This window comes from Protopterus annectens, chromosome 9.part0 (assembly GCF_019279795.1).
Source record: "Protopterus annectens isolate FY-2018-M chromosome 9.part0, PAN1.0, whole genome shotgun sequence".
NCBI lineage: Eukaryota > Metazoa > Chordata > Ceratodontiformes > Protopteridae > Protopterus > Protopterus annectens.
Genome location: NC_056743.1, coordinates 915,868,266 through 915,892,372, shown reverse-complemented (window position 1 = coordinate 915,892,372; position 24,107 = coordinate 915,868,266). Strand labels below are relative to the sequence as shown.

The window sequence follows — 24,107 nt, the reverse complement described above, 5'->3', positions numbered from 1 at the left end:
GAAAGATCCCTGGCTGTTAAAGCAATTGGAGAAAGCATGTACTTAGTCTGAGATACAGTAGATCTGTATTAAGCTTGCCAGATAAATGGGATAGAAGGCTTGGGTAAGACTGTAGAAACAAGGGCTTCTTCTTCAAGTAAGGCCATTGAAGAGGAAAACTTATCTGCTGAGTCCAAACAGTGGCTATGAGAATTATTATTGCTCTGAATAGCTTGACTTTCTGTAGAAATTTCTTCATGAGTGGAATGGGTGAGAATGTGTAAAGAAGCCCACTGGCCACTAGTGGGTTAGAGCATTCCAGGGAATCCCTCCAAGAGGAGGGATGAATAATAAAAATTTGCAACTTTTGCTGTTGTACAGGGAGGCAAACAGATCATCATAAACTTTTCACAGTGATAGAAAGTAATTGGTGCTACTGACCCACTCATATGGAATCAATAGGTACCTGCTGAGACTGGAACCAAAAACAAAAATGACAGACCAACCCAGAGGAGCCAGTGCAAGCAGAATACTTTATAGTCCAGTTAAGTGCATTTGTCCTGGGTAGGCCTGTCTACCAGTGACTTGGCTCATCTGGGGGTGTGCGTTGGTATTAGAAAGCATTGTGAGTCTGTAAACCTAATGGCCTGCCAACACAGGTGATATGACCTAATTTTCTCTACAATGTTCACATAGCACACTATTGACATACTCTCTGAGTATATGGCAATCACAGCCTGAGAAAGGCATTCATGATAGGCCTGCAACGCCTGGAGAGCTCTAATCCCTAGTATGTTGATGTGCAATCTGTCTACTTGCTGAGTACAAGTCTCTTAACTGCCTGCCCCAAACAACGTACCCTTCCTACAGAGCAGATGAGTTTATGGGAACTGTATTTGTGGGTGGAGGGGAGTAAAGGGACATCCTTTGTTTATATTTGTCTGTTGTAACCACTACTGTAGATGTTTTCAGCAAGTCTTCTATAATCCAGTAGTTTGATATATGTGGTCCTCAGGCTCAGACCACTGTATGCAAAGGGTCCACTTTAACACCCTCTCATGAAGACTTGCAAATGTTACCAAGTATATTGGTGCTGTCATGAGCCCCTCATACTTTGAGAGAAATAGCTGCTGTTAGTAATCATTGAAGATCTACTGCCAATTGTACTGAAGTTATTCTGTACTATGGGAGTCTGACCAGCTTCTGAATACTGTCCAGGTGGCAGTCTATGAATATGAAATCCAAACCAAAGGGCAAAAAGTTCAGCTAGTCAAACCACTCTGTAAAAACTATAAGAAAGACTCAGCTAAGCTAGCGTCTTCACTGAATAATACCTTAAACCTCATGTAGTGGAGGTCTATGGGATATATGCAAATGATCCCTGAAGGACATACCAGTGTTTCAGCTCCATGGCTTTCGAATGCCCATGACATTTTTCCTTTTTCATATTTTAAGTCTTTTTGGGTGCATTCAGGCCAATACAGCAGCAAACCCCACTGGTTGTAGACATGCCATGTTTTAGAATTTGTCTGGCCTCGTCAGTACAGCACAACTGGATTGTTTGGGTATAGTGTAGAAACTTAAAATCAAGCCTGATATCCATAAACATTAGGGTGCCTGTAAAATATCTCAAATAACATACAAATCAAAAGATAAAAGGTTACATATACAAAAATTGCAAGAAATACCCAGCCAAGCTAGTCTTCCCCTGTGCAGTACCTTAAATCTCATGTAGTGGAGTAAAATAAAAACTGATGGTATAATCTAGAGCCAAAAGCAATATAATTGTTATGCAGGACTGTATTAATCAATGATGCAATGGTCTCAATTTCCTTCAAGGTGTGATGCTGTCCTTTACCAATAGATATTTGATGGCCTGATGATGTACGTAGTTATGTGGCAGCAATAGTATACAGTGACTGTACTTTGACAATTACAAGAGTCCATTCTTCATTGTTACTTACTTTGCTTATTTTGCTTTTCCCTTCAGGGAGTCAAGAAAATATAACTGAGCTTCAGTGGATATTTTGTTTTATACTTGGCATAAGGTTTTAAAAAATTCAAAAAGCGTAAGCTCCCCAGTATTTGATAAGGTGAGGAAGAGTCCCTCCAAATTCACTGAATTTTTAAAGAAAAAAAATCCAGTAAGCAAAGTCTAAATGTTTCCTCTCACTAGTATACTCAGCCCTTAGCCTGTTTCATTGTACAGTTCAGTTTATGCTCACTATGTCAGGCAGTACGGTAGCCAGTTAAACAGAAGTGATAACTGTGATTTTTATGCTATAACTGGCTGCTGCAGTCTAAGCTGTAAATTTGCTTACACTACTATGAATTACAAAATGTCTCTGATGGTGAAAGGGATAAATGAAAGAAGCAATGACTTTTTTTTAAATTTCGTAATGCACCTAATAAACCATGCAGAATTTAAAACTGTATTTTTATATATTTATATATAGACACCACCATACAAGCATGCAAAATCTGAAGGTAATGCTACTCAATGCTAGAAGTCTACACCTCAAAATGCACTCTCTTGAGGCACTCCTAAAAATGGAAAACATCGATATCTGTGCAGTAACTAAGACCTGGTTCAAGGCTCCAGAGAGCACTCCTGCAATACCATGCTACAACTCTTACCACACTTTTCGGCCACCAAACCAAGACCGAAACACTAAAGGTGGAGGAGTGTCCATATTCCCCATGGATATTCACACTTCCAGGCTAGTTGCCCAACACAATGCAGCTGAAATTCTCCAGGTGCAACTAACACTAGGTAAGACTGCAATCCAAATTGTAGCTTGCTACAGATCCCCCAGCATGCCCTACGATTCTCACTACAAATTTCTAAACATACTGGAAAATATTAAGATACTACCAATCACCCTAATACTGGGTGATTTCAACAACCCTGACATTAACTGGGAAAACTACTTGGGTACCAACACCTTTTCCCAACGGTTTTGGAATTCATAAATTCCAATGCCCTGGATCAACTAATCCATTGTCCCACCAGGGGCTCAAGGGGCTCCAATATCCAAGACCTGGTCATTACCAACATGGGAGATAGATGCTCCACACCAGTGGTCAACCCCTCATTGGTCAGGTCTGATCATAAGCTAATCACCCTTGACATCCGCATCCCACCCCCCAGTAAGGAAGCCTCCGTAAAAAACTTCTCCAAAGCCAACTTCATGCTACTCAAGTCAGAAGTGACAAAACTTCATGACACCCATGCAGATGGGAGCTGAAAGTTCGACTGCTGAATTCTACACTAAGGCACTGTACGAGCACATCCTCTTGTGCATGAATCGTGCCATCACAAATAGAACCAATATGCTCTCCTCCAAAAAATGGAAGCCAATCTGGTGGTCACGTGCCATAAACAAACTATATAACAGAAGGAAGAAACTGTTGCAGAAAAGAGGAAAATCCCAGGATGCAGAAAACTCCCTTACCAGCCTCGGTAAGAAGCTGAGATCCCTCATAAAATCCTCCAAAGCTAGTTATGAAAATAAAATTGCCAAAGATTCCAAAGATAACCACAAGGCATTCTATAGTTATGCCAAGAGTCTAAATGGCAATGCTCAGATCTGCTCTGAGCTACAGCAGAATGGCATTAAATATACTGATCCCAAGGATATATTGGCAGATCAATTTAGTACCAACTTCACTCCCCTCTCACCCCCTGAAGGGCCCACCTCAATACCAAACAATTGCCAAATTCCTGTAATCACAGCCACACAGGTAGAAACTGCACTCTCCAAAGCTAAGAATACAGCATCCATGGGACCAGATGACATCCCGGGCTGTGTGCTACATGAACTACAAAATGAACTGGCACCTCACATAAGTGTCATGTTTAATCATAGCCTCACCTCAGGCTTCGTGCCCACTGAGTGGCGTACAGCTACAGTTATCCCACTCCACAAGGGGGGATCCACCTTGGATCCCGGGAACTAATGTCCCATCAGTCTGACAAGCCTTATCTGCAAGGGCATGGAACCCATTATCATGGAACTTATAAACAAAGACATTGGCAACCTTCAAAAACTGGACCCCACCCAGTTTGGTTTTGTGAAGGCCCAATCTTGTCTCCTGAATCAGATTGACTTCTTCAGATCAGTCTCCAGAGCTGTGGACGAGGGTAAGGTGGTCCACACAGCCTATCTGGACCTCGCCAAGGCCTTTGACACAATCCCCCACTCTGGAATCCTAGATAAACTTACTAAGCTGGGCATAAGTCCCTATGTCACTCGATGGGTTGCCAACTGGCTTGCTGACAGAACCCAGACTGTAAAAGTAGTCAACTCCAAATCCAGCTCCAGACAAGTGACAAGTGGCGTACCTCAGGGTTCAGTCCTGGGACCGCTCTTGTTTGGCATCTACTTCTCTGAAGTACAGGCCAACACTAAGGGACTCTAGCTAACAAAGTTCGCAGATGACTGCAAACTGGGAGCCATTATTGAATCCCCAAATGAAAGGGCCTTACAGAAACAGATGCTTGGTGCCAGAGCCATGGGCTGAAGCTTAATGCCAATCATGTGTCCATGAATTACCACATAGGTGGCAGTACACTAAACACCGAAAGTGTGATGAGAGACTTGGGGACACAGGTGGACAGTGGTCTCACCTTCGATAACCACATTGCCACAACAGTCAGGAAATCCTTCTATGTGGCACACCTCATCACTAAGGGCTTTTCATCCCTAAAAAAGGAGGTCATTGTCCCACTGTACTCATCCCTCACTAGACCCATTATAGAGTACAACTCCCCATTTGGTATGTACTTCAAAAGACATCTGCAACAGCTGGAAAGGCCGCAGAAATACCTCACTAAAAGAATCACAGGCCTAAAGCAGATGCCCTATGCTGACCGTCTAAAAAAAAAACTCCAGCTATACTCTGTGGCATATCTTCTACTCAGAGGCAATCTCTGCTTAACATACAAGGCCATGTCAAACCCTGAGCTGTTGGACATGCTCCACTTAAAAGAAATCCCAATCCCTCAGAGTCACATGCTCCAGTGATCTAAACCTTGTCATCACAATGAACAAAACATGCTGGAGGGATAGGTTCCTGACCCAGAGACTCCCCATACTCTGGAATAGACTACCCATACATGTCAAGCAGAGCGCCTCCTTGGCCCTTTTCAAAAGGAACCTTGACGATTGGATGGGAGATAGGATATTCACCCCGGGGATTACGTCAGTCTCGAAGGTGAGACCACTGTCCACCTGTGTCCCCAAGTTTCTCATCACACTTTCGGATCAGTCTCCAGGGCTGTGGATGAGGGTAAGGTGGTCCACACAGCCTATCTGGACCAAGCTGTAGTGTTATTGAAGTACAGGAAAATACAAATTAACTATGAAGAGAAACTTACAAAATGTCACTGAGAACTGAGCATCTCTGAAACTGACACACTGCTATGGTGTCAGTAGTTCAGCAAGTAGCACACTAACCTTTGGTGTTGAAAAAAACAGAACATTGTGTGGTTATATTCCCTCACTAGTATTTGAATTAATTTTACAGTATTGACATTGTAGTGCTGCATGATGAGGTACTGCACTCCTCTGTGTCCTGTCCTTTGGATGGAACATAAAATCAAAGCCCAATCTGCTAACTCGAGTAGATGTTTTAAAAGATCCCATAGCACTTAGTGGAAAGAGGTGGGGATTTATTTATTTACAACATTCACAAACAATATACATAAAAATCACAGTATCTCACTTTCAGTTTTACAAAAGAATATCATATCAACATTTTACCATCTCATTTCTTCACCCTTTCCTCTGTAAACAAAAGTTTTACACTTACCGTGATGATATATCTGTGTTGACTGCTTCTGTCTTTCCTCAATGGATGTATCAGATCTGACATTGGCCATTATTAGACCTTGGATCCAGTGTTCAGGCACCCCCCTTAACCATAACCCCCTGCAATCAGAGATATACTTCAGATTGAATTTGCCCCTGTACCAGTGTAAAGGAAATTACCCCAAACCTATAAGACCAAATGTCACCTAGTCTGAAAAACAGCTGCTAAACCTGTGAGACTTAATCAAGCCAAGGTAGCTAAGTACAGTCACTCCAAGAGCCAAAGAGAAATTCAAGGAGGAGGGGAAGGAGGGAGGGAAATTGAGGAAGGATGGAAGCAGATAACACAGCTCTATTATGGTAAGTACATAACTTGCATATCTGATGTCTCTTCTGTCTGTTCCTCAACGGATTTGACAAGAGTCGTAAAACAATAAATGCCAACAGCCGATCAAGTCACTACAACTTTATTGGAACAAGAAAATCCAATCCAGTGACAAAGCGCTTTCGCCATCAACATGGCTTCTTCACAGTCATTGGATGATTCATAGACCATAGATTAAATAGCTCAGTTAATCAAGTAATGAGCCAATCAAAATAATACAACATAAAACGTCATGAAATTCAAACATTGCATATTGTGTGTGTGTGTAAAAATATAAAAATAAACATAATTCATAAAATTCACTAATAAATTGATGAGTAAAAAATATTCAATCCCTTGGTATACTATCAACATTTAAAGACAGTCATCCTGGAACAACCTACAAAACAGAGTCCACAGCTACTAATACACTTGGAAGTTCTCATGGAAGGATACTCCAGAGCACACCCAAACTAAAGGAGGCTCTTGACCGTGATTGTGAAGTCCAATTTATAGTGAGAAATGAAGGTATGGATATTGGACCAAGCAGCAGTAGCACAAATGTCAAAAAGTGACACTTTGGAGAAGAAAACTGGAAATGTAGCCACAGATCTAGTTAAGTGAACCTTAGGAGATTTGGATAAGGATAAACACTTCTCTTTGTAAACATGGCAGATACAATCAGATAGCCAGCAAGAGAGTGTCAATTTAGATATCCCTTTTCCTGGCTTGGCTGAGGAAAAAGAGACAAAGAACTGATTGGTCTTTCTAATCTTCTTAGTATGATGCAAGTAGAAATGAAGCAGGTAGTGTCCATCCACTGAATGTAACATGTGTTTACCTTTATTGGAAAGTCGATTGACTGAGAGATGATTCAGAAACAACCTTTGGAAGAAAGGAAGGATTAGATCTTAGAGTAACTCTGTCCTTGTAAAAAAAAACAGGTAGCGCTGAAAGCCTCCTAGCAAAGGTGATAGCTATCAAAAATAAAGTTTTCCAACCCAAGAATTTTAAGTCACTTTGGCTGCATGTTCAAAGAGGGGACTAGTTAAGGCATGTAAAAGAATGGCAATGTCCCATGGAGGGACAAGATCCCTGAGTGAAGGCAGATGGAATGTATCCTTAAGAAAAGCTTTGCACAGTCTGTGAGGTGATGGAAGAGTGATTCCGTCCAGTATGAAAACTGGAGATGGCTCCTAGTTGCACTTTAATAGTAGAGCAGCTGGCACTTCTGTGAAAGAGTGATACCAAAAAGTCTGAAATTGCTAATAGAGGGCTGAAAAGGATTTAGGTTTTTGCTGGAAGCCCAGAGAGAAAATCTATTCCACTTACTTTTGTAGATCTTCCAGGTGGAAGGTTTTTGTGAAGAGGTCAGAATGTGAACTACTTATGAAGAGAGCCTGGATTGTTTAGCCATCCTTGGAAATGGAAAATCCATGCAGTCATTTTGAGAGCTTGAATGTCTGGATGAGGTCTCCCAAATGGATGAGAGAGAAGATCTCGGGCTAACACCTACACCCAGGGAGAGTGAACCAGATGAGACCAGAGAAATAAAACCACACTGTCAAGGCTAAAAGGAAGCAGTGAGGATCACTGTGGCCTTTCTCTTCAATGCTCTCGGAAGAAATTTCTGTAATAACAGTGGTAGGAGGAAAGGCATACAGGAGTCTGGAGGGCCAAATGTGAATGACAGGACCCCTCGTTTAACTCCCTTCTTGGAGAATAAGGTCAAGTACCTGCTCCACTTCTTGTTGTAGGGGAAGCGAAAACATCACAGCCAGGTTGGCCTCAGTGGCCAAAAATCTATATGCCACTGTTGCATTGACGGACCACTCATGAGGGAGAAGGATGATCCTGATCACCCTATCTGCTAGAACACTGGACTTCCCTGGAATGTACATCTCTGTCAAAAAGCAGTGAAAAGACATTGCTCATTGCCATACTCGCATAGCCTACCAAAATAAGAGGTAGGATTGTGTTCTTCCCTGTTTTTTGATGGTAACCGCCCACTGGCAAGTTGTCTGTCTGGAATGAAATCACTCCTTAGATGAGAGCATCCTGAAAGCCCTTTAACGCTAGGAGGATTACTTTCATCTCCAAGATGTTACTGTGAAGACTGGCCTCTGCAGGGGATCGCATACCCTGGACCATTTTTCCCAAGAAATGCCCCCACCCTAAGTGTGATGTGTCCATGATCACTGTGGCTTGTGGGGGAGGTAGTACAAAGGTATGACCCAGGGAGACTATTAGGGACTCCAGCTACCACTGGATATGAGACCTGCATATCTTTGTGAGTCAGACCTGAAAACTCATGGGCTAATGTCTGATAGACCACTGAGCCAACAGGGTCTGCTAGAGGACTTTCATGTGATATATGGGAAGATGAATCAGGGCGATGTCCGTTGCCATTGAGCCTAAGAGTTGCAAAATTAATTTTGCAGGTGGCTTCTGGCATGAAAGAACAACAAGATCTTGTTTGTGGAGAGTAGAAATCCTGGTTTGTGGAAGCTTGTCGATTTGCGGCTTTGTGCCCAGTGGCATACCAATAAATTCTAAGATCTGGACAGAGTGAAGCTTGGACTTGGCTGTGTTTACCATAATGCTTAGTGTTGAGCAAACTTGGAGCAAGGAGTCTCTGGCTTGGAAAAGAAGATTCCTGGAGGGGGAGTTATAAGCCAGTCATCCGGACATGGGAATACTCAGAACTCCTGCCATGCACTTGTTGAATACCCAGGGTCCTGTGATGAGACTAAAGGTTAGGGCTGTGAACTGGAAATGACTGGCTCCCCCAGCCTGATGCAGAGAATTCTCCTGTAATGTTTGATGATTTTATATGTTAGTATTCATCTTGGACTTTGATTGGCCACATCCAGTCTTACTTATTTAGCAATGAGAGTATGGACTATACCATGACCATCTGGAATATTGTATTTTTCATAAACTTGTTCAAATTAGCCTGAGGTCCACCCTTCTTTTGTGGCAATAAAAGGAATCTTGAGCAAACTCCAGATTCTTGCTTGTCTAGTGGGACCTCTTGGATGACTCAGTTTCTTAGCAGATATTCTGTTTCTAACACTGCTACTTCCCTCTGGGGAGGGGTAGAAAATTGGGAATTTTCTTTGTGTGGTGGAGGGGACAGAAAGGGGATGGTGTAGCCTCTTGTTATAATCCTCTGCACCCAAACATCTTGAGGGATAGATGCCCAAGGTGTGGGATGCAGGGATAAGCACCTCCTGACTGCCTCCAGAGTGTGGTAGTAGGGCAACATTCTGCTAAGGCCTATCAGAGAAATAACCCCAGTAGCTCTGGTTTTGCAGGCCACCTTTACCACAGGGGCAGTGTCCACAATTAGAGGCCCCCCCCTTTCCCTAAGGGCATCTCTCTCTCCAGGATTGTTGGGTACAAACTCTTGAGACTTCTGAAACCACAGTTTCTTCCCTTCCCTTCCTTTTGGCTACTGTAAAAGGTCATTTGGGGGGTAGAAAACCTGATCCCTATAGCAGACAGTGTTGTACCATTTTGTTCACTCTTGGGTAGTGTTTCTTTCAGTTTTGGACCAAAGACTGTTGCTCCATCACAGGTATTGAAGAAGGACTTTTTAAAGTGTTGTACAAAATCACATGGGTGCATCCAGGCATGTCTCCTGATGGTTATGCTGGTACCTGAAGCCCTACAGGAGCATTTTATGGCATTGGAGATGAGGTGCATTGAGACATCAAGCAAGGACTGAGGGGTGGACAACTGTGAGTGGACACTCTTTCTCTCCTCAGTAGGAAAAAACCTAAGAGATATTTGGAGAACTGTTTGGGCAAATTTCTCTGGGAGTGCAGAACAGATAATTCAACAACCTGAAAGTGAAGGTTGTTGATACATAGACTCGCTTCCCAAATCTCTCCAGCACCTGAGACATCTTGTTAGGGGGATGGACAGTGGAACTCTCTTCAGCTAGTTCGTTCTTGGTGGCTGCTGCCACCACCATGGAATTAATGGCCTGGCCCTTGCTCCAATAAGGATGGTCTTTTGGGAAAACACAAATTTATTGTGTTTACATGGGTTAGGTTCAGCTACATCTGGTTTCTTCATTGCCCATTTAAAAATTAAATCTACCATCTCGTCCAAAGGAGGGACCACCCAAGAAGTACACAGGGCAGCACCAAAAGCCTCAAGAAATACTGATTTCTCTTGGGATGGAGCTTTTATGGGCCACCTGCCTTTCTGTCTGAGTAGTTTTAGTATTTCACCAAATGCGATGTCCTTAGTAGGGCATCATTGGACCTCTTCCCCCTCAGTAAAGTCACTATCTTTGGATAGGTACTCCTGTGGAGACTCAATGTGTCTTCTTTTGCACTTATGCTTCTGATGAACCTTCCTAGTGGGATGTCCCAGAGAAGACTCAGAAGCTGATTTTGGGTTCTCATTGTGGATGGACTCAAACTTTTGGCAAATGGCTATCCAAACGGGATGGAGAGAGCAGGATCACACCCCAGGGAAGTCCTAAGGGGAAGGATGAAGCTGAACCTGAAAGGGAAGTCTGCTCCCTACAATCTCTTAAAAGCCTTGAAGGCACAGCCAAAGACAGGACCAGAAACCCTTCCATTAGGAGCCATGGTACCCAAAAAGGATTGGTCTTGAAGTCCCATTTGGCTTGGCTCTGAAGCTGACATTGACGCTGAGGTGTTCAGTGCCAAAGCTCCAAGGGAAAGCTACAAAAAGTCAAGCCTTCCTCCCTGGTCTGACACCTCATCTTAAAGATCCATCAGGGTCTGAGGCACTCAAAGTTGACCAGATCTGAGATACTACAGGAGTTGAAGAAGACCAGATCTTCGGATCTACATGGGCAGGGAGCACTCAGGCCTAACAGAAGCAACTTGACTGCAGTGGATGGATTGGGGGAAGAGAAATAATCTGATGAGGAAGGAACCATTTTCCCAGCACCTGACAGGGGTCAGAGATGGAAACCCTCCCAGCTGGATTTAGGTATTGAGGAACTTCCTCATTATCGTATCCACGTCCGTTTCTGAAAGACTCCTGGGAGACTAAAATGAATGGAGATAGGAAGATGTGGAAGAAGTTCAAGAGATTCATTGGAGTGGCCTCTCTTGAAGATTGGAGGATCTCAGCTTGGGCAATATTGGCTCCAACGAAAAGTGTGGCTCTAGTAGGGGAGGAGCATGAGACCCAATAAAAATAGGCTCCAACATTAAAGTCTGATCCAAAGGCTTCATAATTTTGATGTTAGAGCCAAACAAGAGAAGCAGTCTATGGACAGCTTTTTGGGTTCCTTGGATTTATCATTTTCCTTGGCTTTCTCATGACTCTTCTCAACTTTGGATCTATCAGCAGGTTTCTTAGTGAAAAGAAAAGCTTGGGCTCTCTCCACTCCCCTACCCTACTCCCATTCCCACTCATCCCCACATACTCTACATTTATACTCTATCCATCCAAACCATTCCCTCTTGCCACTCCCTACTTCCTCCCAAAACCTACTATCATCTCTCTCTCTTCCTGTCAACATAAGAACTCCTTCGCAGATTGGCCTAACCCACTAATTTACCATCTGCTTTACCCTATTGATACATCTTCTCCTCACTGCAACTGTGTTTTTTGTTCTGTCTGTGTCTACCTCCTACCGTCACACCCTAACATACATAATCCCTGCCCCTACACTTACCTACCCACAAACTCATCTCTCAACATCTCATACATTTCTTATTGCCACTGCTCTATTCTGCCATAATGACACCCACCTACTTATAACTATTCCCTCAGCCCCAACTGTCTCCAAAAATAAAGCCAAAATATCTTTTTTTTTAACCTAAACTATTCAAGTTCAAAACTACTTATACTAAACTTACTACTCTCAGGAGATATACAGCCCAATCCAGGACTTGCCTCCATCTCCTCTCTCCCTACCCATCTCACACACACCCTCCCTATCCCCTCCATTTTTCTCTTCTCAGACTTACACCTCCACATCTACAAGAAACTAACTATATCATCTTTCAACATTCAAAGTATTCTAAACAAAGTCACTGAATTACACTCATGGATATTTCTCCACAACCACGACATTCTCACCATCTCTGAAACCTGGCTAAAACCTCCTTATGTCTAACAGTGAAATCTAACACCCTGGCTACAATATCATTCGCCAGGATAGACTCATGAAAAAAGGGGGAGGTGTATCTATACTGTACTCAGAACAACTCCCCCTCTATCTTTCTCACCACCTGTTTTCCACCCAGCAGACAGTAAACTGCAAATTGAACAATCACAAAAAGATAGCCATTCCCACCATCTATATACCTCCAGGAAACAAAATCCCTGTCCTTGAATACTTTCTGTCCTGGATTTCAGAAACTATCTCCTATGAAACTAATATACTGGGTGATAATAACATTGATTGGAATTCCCTATCCCATTGCTCTCCGAATGCCAGGATTAACCTTTATGGCTTCTCCCAATTAATTAATACCCCCACTCACCAGAATAAACACTCTAATATTGGCAGTAGACTTGACAGGATCCTCACCTCCAACCCTAACCTCTACCACAACCCCTTCACACTCCCCGATTCCCTAAGTGACCACCTCCCTACCTCTGTCTGGAGACACTCTCCCCAACTGTCCAAATCTCATCAGTACAAAGATTGTCGCAAACTTTCTAACTACAACCCTGCCACCTTTATTCATATACTCTCCTCTATCAACTGGTCCTTCCATGACCTCTCTCTAGAAGAAGCTGTTCTAAATTAAATTGCATTTTTCTTAACACTCTAAACTCCGTGGCCTCCTTCAGGAAAATTAGAATTAAATCCAACTTTGCTCCTTGGATAACTCAATACACTTGTTCCCTCATGCACAAGAGGGATAATTCCTGGAAAAACTGGCAAAAACAAATTCTCTTCCAATCTTCAGTGCTGCAGAGAACTACATAATTTAACTAAAAAACATGTCAACATTGACAAAAAAACTCTTATATAAACTCACAAAAAAAGTGCTCTAACCCACAAAAATTCTGGAATAATGTCAACAAGCTGCTATACCCAGGTAAGCCCTCTACACCAAATCCCTCCCCTAATAGCTCTGCCGAAGACATTGCTACACTTCTTAACTACTTCACTGACTCCATTCAGAAATTAAATAAAAAAGATACAAGTACCTACCCCTCCACTTCTCCTCCCATCCTCCCACACAACCTTCTTCTCTCTTAAGCCTGTCCCTACTGCTTATATCAGATCACTTCTCAGTAAACTCAAAACATAATCCCCTTCTGCCGATAACTTACCACCTCTTTTCCTTAAACTAGCAGCAAAAACTGTTGCATGTCACATCTCTACTAATCAATAGATCAATCCAGAAAAACATAGTTCCTGATGTGTGGAAGAAATTCTATGTTATTCCCCTTTATAAAGGAGGAAACTCCACTGACCCCTCTAATTTCAGAACTATTGTTATTCTATCTCCCCTATCAATGATTCTTGAAAAATGCATTCATAAACAGCTCCTTGCTCATCTATTACAAGAAAATCTCCTCACCCCTACCCAACATGGCTTTCATGCTAACCACAGTACATCCACAGCACTAATACCTTTTACACAGACTATCTCTAGATCTTGAGACAACAATAAATTAGTCTCATGTCTATTCCTTGACCTCTCAAAGGCCTTTGAAACTGTCTCCCACAACCTACTTCTATCCAAACTATCTAGCCTTAATCTCTACAGCTCTGCTCTTGCTGGTTCTGTAGCTACCTTTCCAACAGACTTCAGTCTGTAAGATGGCTAGATGCATCATCCCCTTTCCTCCCAGTCCAAACTGGGGTTCCTCAAGGCTCCATCCTTGGACCCTACTTTTTAACATTTTCACTAACAACCTCTATGTTTCCTGTCCTAACGCCTCTTTAATACAATATGCTGATGACTCTACAATAGTTTCCACCTCTGACAGTTTCCTCCACCTACTCAGACTTACCAAAGAATCTCTTCACTCAGTTGAAAAATGGCTAACATCCAACCAGCTCCTACTCAACCCAAATAAACCTAAACTCCTCCTCTTCTTCCCTAAATCTCTCCAGTACCTCAAATCTACCTTCACTGTCTCCTCCCTTAATAACACAACTATCTTGGTTGAACCCCACACTAAACTATTAGCGGTCATTATTGACGATCAGCTAAAATTTGATCTTCACATCCAAAGCTGCATTAAAAAGACTCACCAAAAACTTGGCTTACACTACAGAAACAAAAAATTTCTCACAAATTAATGTAAACTCTCTCTAGCGCAAGCCTATCTACTACCCACCCTATTATTTGGTGCCCCAATCCTTACTAACTTTCAAACAAATCTTTTGACTAGATTAGAACTTACATATAATAAAATTGCTAGATTTGCTGCTAATCAGCCCTATCGCTCACACCACCGGCTATCTCTAAAAAACCTACAGTGGCTAGAATTGTGCCATCAACTCCTTCTGCCTCAACTACATCTGACTTACTCCATCTTAAACCAACCCCACTCCTGTCCTGCTCTCTAAACTTTCATCAGTCCCTACATTCCTAACCGTACATTCCGCAGCTCAGACCAACACCTCCTTCAGATTTAAAAACCCAATAAAACCATTGGCAAACTTCTCCTTCTCTATAATCACTCATTTGCCAGTGAGTGAAACAAACTGCCCCTATATTTGACTGATTTCTAACACAAACTGTTTCAGAAAAACATTAAAAGACAATCTCTTAAACTCCTGGATTTGGTCTTGCACTGACCCAACTAAATGTACCTCTCCCCTCTGATTCAACTAACCCTGCCTTCCTATTAATCTGTTCTGCTCCTTCTCTTATCCTGCACTTGTTCCTTTAAATAGGCTATACTACAGACTGTCTGGTCTTGAAGTGGTATTGCATTTTATTCTTGAATCTACCTCATGCATTACATCTGTAAGAAATTGCACTGTAACTCTCTCTCTCTCTCTATATATATATATATATATATATATATATATATATATATATGATGAAACTGTATTGTGATTACTGTATGTTACTACTGTTACTGTGACTATGTATAGGATGAAACTGTATGTGATTACTGTTGTACTGTATGTTATTACCATTATACTTAACGTATTGTGACATTTTATATTATGTGTATGCCTTTTGGAACTTTTCTTCTCGGGTCTCCACTGAAAAAGGGCATCTGCCCAGTCAGACTAACCTGGTCAACAAATGTCAAATAATTAAATAAATAAGATGTAGAGGAGTGAACAGGGGGGACTCTTCTCTTGCATATGCAGGGAGGAGCACCTTAGTTATAAGTTTGTTTCTCCTCTTTATTAAGGCTGTATGCCCAAAAGCCATACAAATCGTACACTGTTCATCCAAGTAGGCAGCCCTAAAACAATAGATGTAGCTGGCATGTGCATCCGAGTTGGGTATTTTCTGGCCACAAACCATACATTTTTTTAAAGCCTGAAGGTTTGTCAGATATAATTGTGATCAACTCCAATAAAGATCTTAATAATAATAATAATAATAATACTAAGTGTATATCTATATATCTATAAATGTATATATATATATATATATATATATATATATATATATATATATATATATATATATATATACACACACACACACACACACACACACACACGTGTATATAAAGTAAAGATCACACAGTAACAAACACTGTATACCTTAATAGGAAAAAAAATATCCCTAATCCTAAACAAACTCTGTATATTAAACTGTAAGTTATTCCTTACTCTAATAAAACAATTAAAAATAATAAGGCACCAGCAATAAAGTAAGAAGGGGGATAACAGTAAATCTTTTTATATATTTATATATATATATATATATATATATATATATATAAAATCAGAGGAAAAGATAGTGAAACAAATCATAAAAAGATAAGCACTTCTCTACCTAATGAGCCTGAGCAAAGGGAGACCATGTCCATTGCAACTGAGTAGCAAACAAGATCTGCAGTATTTCTGTCACTGTAAGGGATTATGGGTAAGGGGAGGAGCCTGAGCACTGGATCGAAAGTCTGAGAGGTTAAAGTCCTAGATGGATCTGATAGCCTATCTATTGAGGAATGAACAGAAGATGGATGAAACAACAGCAAATGTTTTATTTTATTTTATTTATCATGCCATCACTATCCCACAACTTATTAAATACTAATTATTCACAACTGCTCCTCTAAATCACATGAAAAAAGCTTATTAAATATTTTTCATTCTTCCTTTTTCTTTAATTTTTCATAATTTATCCCTTATTTTATTATTTCCATATTCAGTTTCTGAAAATATTAATATTGAAATTCACATTTAAATTTCTCCCAAACTTCATTACCTCTTTCACATCCTGATTACATACCATATATAATCTCTCACTTATATTTCATATGATCTTTAGCAGGTAATTATGTAGTATCAGCCTCCATAAGGAAGTTCCCATTTCCATAATGTTCATGAATTTACTCTGACTTTTTTTACTACCATTGTTTATCATTCCATTGCACTGCTCCCAGGTATCACATAATAATATTTTCCATAAATTTGTTTATATCTTATCTGTCAGTTTCTAGGTAATTCTCTTTCATCATAATGTTCCAGCTTTCCATAGTTCCAGAATCTTGTACAGTTTCTTTACTGTTCTGTTTCTCTGTCTTTTTTTTCCCTTTGCTTACTTCCATCCAAAATGCTTAAACTTCTGCTACAAAACATTTCCTGTTATATGTTATTCTTTTTCAGTGATCTTTTCCCCGTTTTATCATATTCAGTTTTGCATCCCCATATAACTTCAAACACTATGTGAAACAATTCCTTCTTCAATCCCATAATAATAGCTTGTACACTATCTGCATAACCAAATTTACACAGCAAATATGAATGTATTAAGTATACTTTTTTGCATATTTTTGAAAAGCATATTAACTACTTACATTTCCCCCCATTAATTCCTTCCACTGCATAATGCTCATATCTCTTTTACCATACTTCTGGCTCATTACATTAATCTTAGCTTTTTGAGAAACACATATTTTTTTTCATATATTTATACAGTCACCTAACATTTACTTTTCATTTTACTCAATTTCAGTCCCCACTTGTTCTAGCTATTTTCATCATAATAATTATTTTCTTTACCCATATACTGTTCTTAGTAACAATCATGAGATCATCAGCATATGCCATAAACATTTCTCATTTCCCACACAGCTTTATATCATTATATAGCCTTACTCATAACCAAAGCAAACAACACTCAACTCCTTGGAAGTATTTGCTTCATACCCCTTTTTACGTTTACTTCTTTACCAAACCATAACTTTGTTTTAAGTTCTAACTAAACAATCTTACTAATCTATCCACCATCCCACACTCTCAAAATATCTATTATCATGACTTTTATGCTTTCTCAACATCAAAAATAACTATATATTCATCCTTCTCACTTATGCAATCAGGTGGATGTTAAAGATCCAAAAGCACTTACTGAAAAGAGTAGGGAAATTAACTTAAACAATAAATCTTTCACCTGTTTTCCTTCAATCTGATATATTCCATCATTTAATGCATAACTCTTTATTTACCCACTTTTGAATAATTTCCATAACTAATTTATAATCAGCATTTCACAGAATTAAAGGTCTCCAATTTTTAGTTTTCTTTTCTCCCCATTTATATAAAAATTTGATAATTTCCTTACAAATATTTTTATCTCTCACGCAAACTGTAACCATGCATTAATCACTTTAATCAGCCCTACTATCTATTCTTCAGCCACAGCCTTAAGAAATCCATATCTAATTCCATCTGGGACTAGTGCACCAGTATTATTTATTTATTTTAAGACTGACTCAAGTTCCATCCAACTTATCTTCTTAACCACAGCTTTTGCTGTTTCTTTGCTAAACGTTTTAATTCCCCACTTCCAGTTTTCATTATATTCTCATATTCATAAAGAAACATCTTTTTTTTTTCTCCATCATACACCAGGTAGGGGTTTGGTCTAATGGTAAAGGTGTTTACCTGACAGACACATGGTGTAGGGTTTGATTCTCACCTTTGGGAATGAACATTGACTAGACTTAAAAAGAATGTCCCACAAGGGTAGCTATCCTAGTAATTAAATAAGGGGGTTGGCATAAAGGATTAGGTTTTTACCTCACAAATAAAAGGTACAAGGTTTGATTCTTGCCTCTGTTTATTGGCTAGGCTTGTGACAGTATGCAGACTGATAGCCTAGTATCTACCTATGAACCTATACATTCTGTTTTACCTTCTTCACTTTTCACCCTTTTTCATAAAGAGGGTGACACAACCTCTTTTTCCCTTGGAATAAAATGTTTACACGCCATTTTTTTAAATGTTGTTCCTGTTCCTCCTTTTCCTACTACTACTACTTCATACTCATTAATAATAAATAAGATGTAGAGGAGTGAATTTTTCTATTCTCTTTTCTAGTACTCCTTCAATAATAAATACTCTCTCTTGTAGTTTTATTTGTATGCTATGCATTGTTCTATTCATGTTTTATAGAGTTGCCTTATTGAGCTATTATTTTTCCACACAATTCTGTCTTTTCCTGAAATTCTTTTAGCAACATTTTCATCAGTCTTTTTAATAATTTTCCTTATTTAATATACCTCTCAATACCTCCAGTATCAGGATTGTCCAAGAAGGCTACATACTGATCAACAACTTAACTTGAGTTTTCCCAGAGTGAAAAAAAAAACTGAAAGACAAGGGTTAGGATCTTTGCCCCTTCTAGTAATTAAATTACTGGCTAGTAAGTACACTGCCTGGATGCCAGGAAAGAAAAAATAAGAGAGAGCCTGAAAGCAATTCAACTAAAAAAGGTGAAAAAAACCCCACTGACTGGAAAGAATCCTGCAGCTGTTCAGCAAAAAGCAGTGCAAGCTCCAGCTTTGGTGTGAGACATGGCTTCGTGTAATCTAGACGAGAAAAAATAAATCAAATGTGCTCAGAACTGAGTAAAATAAACAAAACATTGAAGGGGTATATCAACTTAAATACTGAAAGGAAAAAAATAAAAGAAGCTTTAAACAGATATTCAGATGAGCTGATAAAACTGCAAAAATAAGAGGTCAAAGTGAAAAAGAGGTTGGCTAAGTATGAGACTGTTCAAGAAGAGATGTTTCAAAAATGGCAGAATTAGAGGACGGAGGATGTAGGGAAAACCTGAGATTTTCTACTGTACCGAAGAAACTGGAAGGAAAATGTCTTTGTTGCTGTTCTGCGTGCTGTTATCTGTTCAGTTGTTCTTACTCTGCACTTATTACTGCTTGTTAGTAGCCTTCTAATTTAATGCTTTCTGCACTTGTTTTTTAGTAATTTGTTAATTTAATTGCATTTAATTAAACTGTATTTGCCGTAATATCGATACACGGTGTTAGCCTGCACTGCATTTGAATTGTATTTATTGCTGTTTTAGCTGCTTTTCTGTAAAAAAAAAAATAAAAATCCTAGCTTGTTTCTTGTAACTTGTCTAGTCCAGATACAGACTTGCTGTATCAAGGACTGTTTGTAAGCTCCTGAGCCCCCCAAGCATTTCTGTGTTGCAGGGAAGCCTTCTAGCTTATCAGTGGGAGTGGTAAGCACTAGGCAGCCTATCTACCACAGAAGGAGAGGTTTCTGGCCCAGAAATTATAGTCTATTGGCCATTTGGGAAGCTCTTCCATCTCTTTCAACCTTCTGATTCAAAAGCCTGTGTTTGTGCTTGCTTCCTGCCTTTCCTGTTACTAGTCTAGTCCAGTTACAGATTTGCTGTATCCAGGACACTTTGTAAGCTTCTGAGGCCCCCAAGCCTTTCTGTGTTGGAGGGAAGCCTTCTAGCTTATCAGTGGGAGTGGTAAGCATCAGGTAGCCTATCTACCATGGGAAGAGTGGGTTTTGGCCCATAAATTGTAGTTTATTGGCCGTTTAGGCAGTTTTCCATCTCTTTCAACTTGCTGGCTTAAAAGCCTGCATTTGCGCTTGTTCCCAACCTTTCCTGTAAGTAGTCTAGTCCAGGTACAGATTTGCTGTATCCAGGACTCTTTGTACGCTTCTGAGTCCCTCAAGCCTTTCTGTGTTGGAGTGAAGCCTTCTAGCTTATCAGTGGGAGTGGTAAGCATTAGGTAGCCTATCTACCACAAGAGGAGTGGTTCCTGGCCCAGGAATTGTAGCTACTGGCCGTTTGGGCAGTTTTTTCCTCATCTCTTTCAACTTTCTGGTTTAAAAGCCGCACTTGCGCTGTTTCCCACCCTTCCTGTTACTAGCCTAGTCCAGATACAGAGTTGCTGTATCCAGGACTGTTGGTAAGCTTCTGAGCCCCGCAAGCCTTTTCGTGTTGGAGGGAAGCCTTCTAGCTTATCAGTGGGAGTGGTAAGCACAGTTAGCCTATCTACCACAAGAGGAATGGTTCTGGCCCAGAAACTGTAGTTTATTGGCCATTTGGGCAGTTTTTCCATCTCTCTCAACTTTCTGGTTTTAAAGCCTGTGTTTGCACTTGATCCCCACCTTTCCCGTAACTAGTCCAGTCCATGTACAGATTTGCTGTATCCAGGACTGTTTGTAAGCTTCTGAGCCCCCAAGCCTTTGTGTTGGAGTGCAGCCTTCTAGCTTATCAGTGGGAGTGGTAAGTACTAGGTAGCCTGTCTACCACAAGAGGAGTGGTTGTTGGTCCAGGAATTGTAGTTTATTGATCATTCGGGAAGTTGTCCATCTCTTTCAACTTTCTGGTTTAAAAGACCACATCTGCGCTTGTTTCCCATCTTTCCTGTAACTAACCTACTGGAAAGCACTAGAAAGCCTTAAACTGATATAAGCCTTCTAGCTTAAAAGAGAGACTTTGGAATGATTGAGTATCAGTTTTCTGTATTTTCTTGCTGTACTTAACTGTTTTCCGCCTAAATGCTGATTTTCCAGCAGAGTTAGCCAGAATCCCTCAGTGTTGGCCTGTACTTCAGAGAAGTAGATGCCAAACAAGAGGTCCCAGGACTGAACCCTGAGGTACTCCACTTGTCTGGAGCTGGACTTGGAGTCAGTTACTTTTACAGTGTGGGTTCTGTCAGTAAGCCAGTTGGCAACCCAATCGAGTGACATAGGGATTAATGCCCAGCTTAGTAAGTTTATCTATGATTCCAGAGTGGGGGATGGTGTCAAAGGCATTGGCGAGGTCCAGATAGGCTGTGTGAACTGCCTTACCCTCGTCCACGGCTCTGGAGACTGATTCGAAGAAGTCAATAAGGTTCAAGAGACAAGATCGGCCCTACACGAACCCAAACTAGGCGGGGTCCAGTGTTTGAAGGTTGCCAATGTCTTTGTTTATAAGTTCCATGATAATACGTTCCATGGCCTTGCAGATCAGGCTCGTCAGACTGATGGGGTGGTAGTTCCCGGGATCCAAGGTGGATCCCCCCCTGTGGAGCGGGATAACTGTAGCTGTGCGCTACTCAGTGGGCACGAAGCCTGAGGTGAGGGTATGATTAAACATTACACTTAGGTGAGGTGCCAGTTCATTTTGTAGTTCATGTAGTACACAGCCTGGGATGTCATCTGGTCCCATGGATGCTGTATTTTTAGCTTTTGAGAGTGCGTTTTTTTACCTGTGCACCTGTCACCCCTTGGCTTTTGAATACTGGCCAAGGCTCTTGCTGCCCCCATAGTGCGTTTTTTAGGCAAGGCTCAAAATTCAAACCCACCACTGTAAACAGCACAAGTAAAAAAATGAGGGTTATGCTACTCAATGTCAGGAGTTTGAATCTCAAAATGCATGCGCTCGAAGCACTCCTAAATATGGAGAATGTCGACATCTGTGCAGTAACTGAAACCTGGTTCAAGGCTCCAGAGAGCACTCCAGCACTACTGGGCTACAACTCATACCACACATTTCGGCCACAGAACACAGACCGAAACAGAAAAGGAGGGGGTGTATCCATATACATCAAGGATACCCACACCTCCAGGTTAGTGGCGCAGCATGATACCTCTGAGATCATCCATGTGCAACTAACATCGGGCAAATCTGCAATGCAAATTGTGGCCTGCTACAGATCACCCTCCATGACCCAGGACCACCACTCCGCCTTTCTGGAGACACTGGAAAACATCAAGATCCTACGTAACACCCTGATATTGGGTGATTTCAATTACCCTACCATTAACTGGGAAAACTACTTGAGTACAAACTCCCAGGCTCAGCACTTCCTGGAATTTATCAACTCAAATGCCCTAGATCAGCTGGTAAACTCCCCTACCAGAGGCCACAAGATATTGGACCTGGTCATCACCAACATGGGCGACAGGTGTTCCGCACCGGAGGTCAACCCATCACTGGTTAGATCAGACCATAAACTAATCACCCTGGATGTCCACACCCCACCACCACCCCCAACCAAGGAAACCACAGTGAAAAACTTTTCTAAAGCAATCTTCACTGTGAAGGCAGAGGTGGTAAGTTTCACAGCCCCCCACGCTAAAGGATAACACTGCCCAAGATGCAGAATCCTTTACAATTGCACTCTATGAGCACCTACAAGGATGTATGGATTGTGCCATCCCTAGCAAAATCAAGACTCACTCCCCTAAGAGAAGGAAACCAGTCTGGTGGACCCCTGCCATAAACAGGTCATACAACAGAAGGAGGAAACTATTTCAGAAAAAAAGCAAATCCCAAGAAGGAAAGACATCCCTGATCAGTATCACTAAGAAACTAAGGTTCCTCATAAAATCATCCAAGGCTAACTTTGAAAGAAAAATAGCCAAGGATTCGAAAGATAACCACAAAGCCTTCTTTAGCTAAGTCAAGAATCTAAGTGGCAACTCACAGATATGCTCTGAGCTAGTGCAAAATAGCACAAGATATACTGAACATACTGATATTGCCAACATCCTGGCAGATAGATTCAGTGCAAACTTCACCTCCCTCTCACCTTCAAAAGGGCCCACAACAATACTGGAAAAGTGTAGTGTCCCGGAAATCACAGAAGCACAGGTGAAAACAGCTCTTTCAAAAGCCAAATCCACAGCATCAATGTGGCCAGATGGTGTCCCAGGCTGTGTCTTGCATGAACTACAGAACGAACTATCCCCCCACCTAAACACGCTGTTCAACCTCAGCCTCTCCACAGGCTACGTGCCCACAGAATGGTGAACAGCAACGGTTATTCTGCTCCACAAAGGAAGGGCCACAACTGACCCTGTTAACTATTGCCCCATAAGCCTGACTAGCCTGGTCTGCAAGGCTGTGGAGCGCATCATCATGGAACTCATTAACAAAGACATTGGGAACCTCCAAACACTTGACCCAACCCAGTTCGGCTTTGTTAAGGGCAGATCATGCCTACTAAACCTGGTTGACTTCTTCGAGACAGTCACCAAGGCCATAGATGAGGGAAAGGTGGTTCACACAGCCTACCTTGATCTCGCCAAGGCGTTCAACACCCTTCCTCACTCTGGTATTATAGAAAAACTCACCAGCCTGAACATAAACCTCTACATCACAAGATGGGTTGCCAACTGGCTTACAGACAGAACTCACACGGTAAGAATAGCGGGCTCCAGGTCAGACTCTAAAACAGTCACAAGTGGTGTCACACAAGGCACGATTCTGGGACCCCTACTGTTCGGCATATATTTCTCAGAAGTACAGGCAAACACAGGAGGACTATGGCTAACCAAATTCGCCGATGACTGCAAACTGGGAGCTATAACTGACTCTCCGGCTGACACGGACATCCTTCAAAAAGGCCTTACTGAGACATGGTGTCAAAGTCATGGCCTCATGCTAAATGCCAAAAAATGCATAGTCATCCCGTTTGGGAAAAACAAAACACCCACGAATTACCACGCAGGCGGCAGCCCCCTTAATACAGAAGAGGTAATAAGAGATCTGGGGACCCAGGTAGATAGTAATCTCTCCTTTGAC

At 41.3% G+C, this 24,107-nt stretch overlaps 1 protein-coding gene across 2 annotated transcripts in view; it reads left to right on the top strand.

Annotated features, from left to right (window-relative positions):
• The window catches only part of STAT6 (signal transducer and activator of transcription 6), a 2,965,055-nt gene that overhangs the window by 1,154,215 nt on the left and 1,786,733 nt on the right, over positions 1-24,107 (top strand). The gene's annotated exons all lie outside the window — the stretch shown is intronic.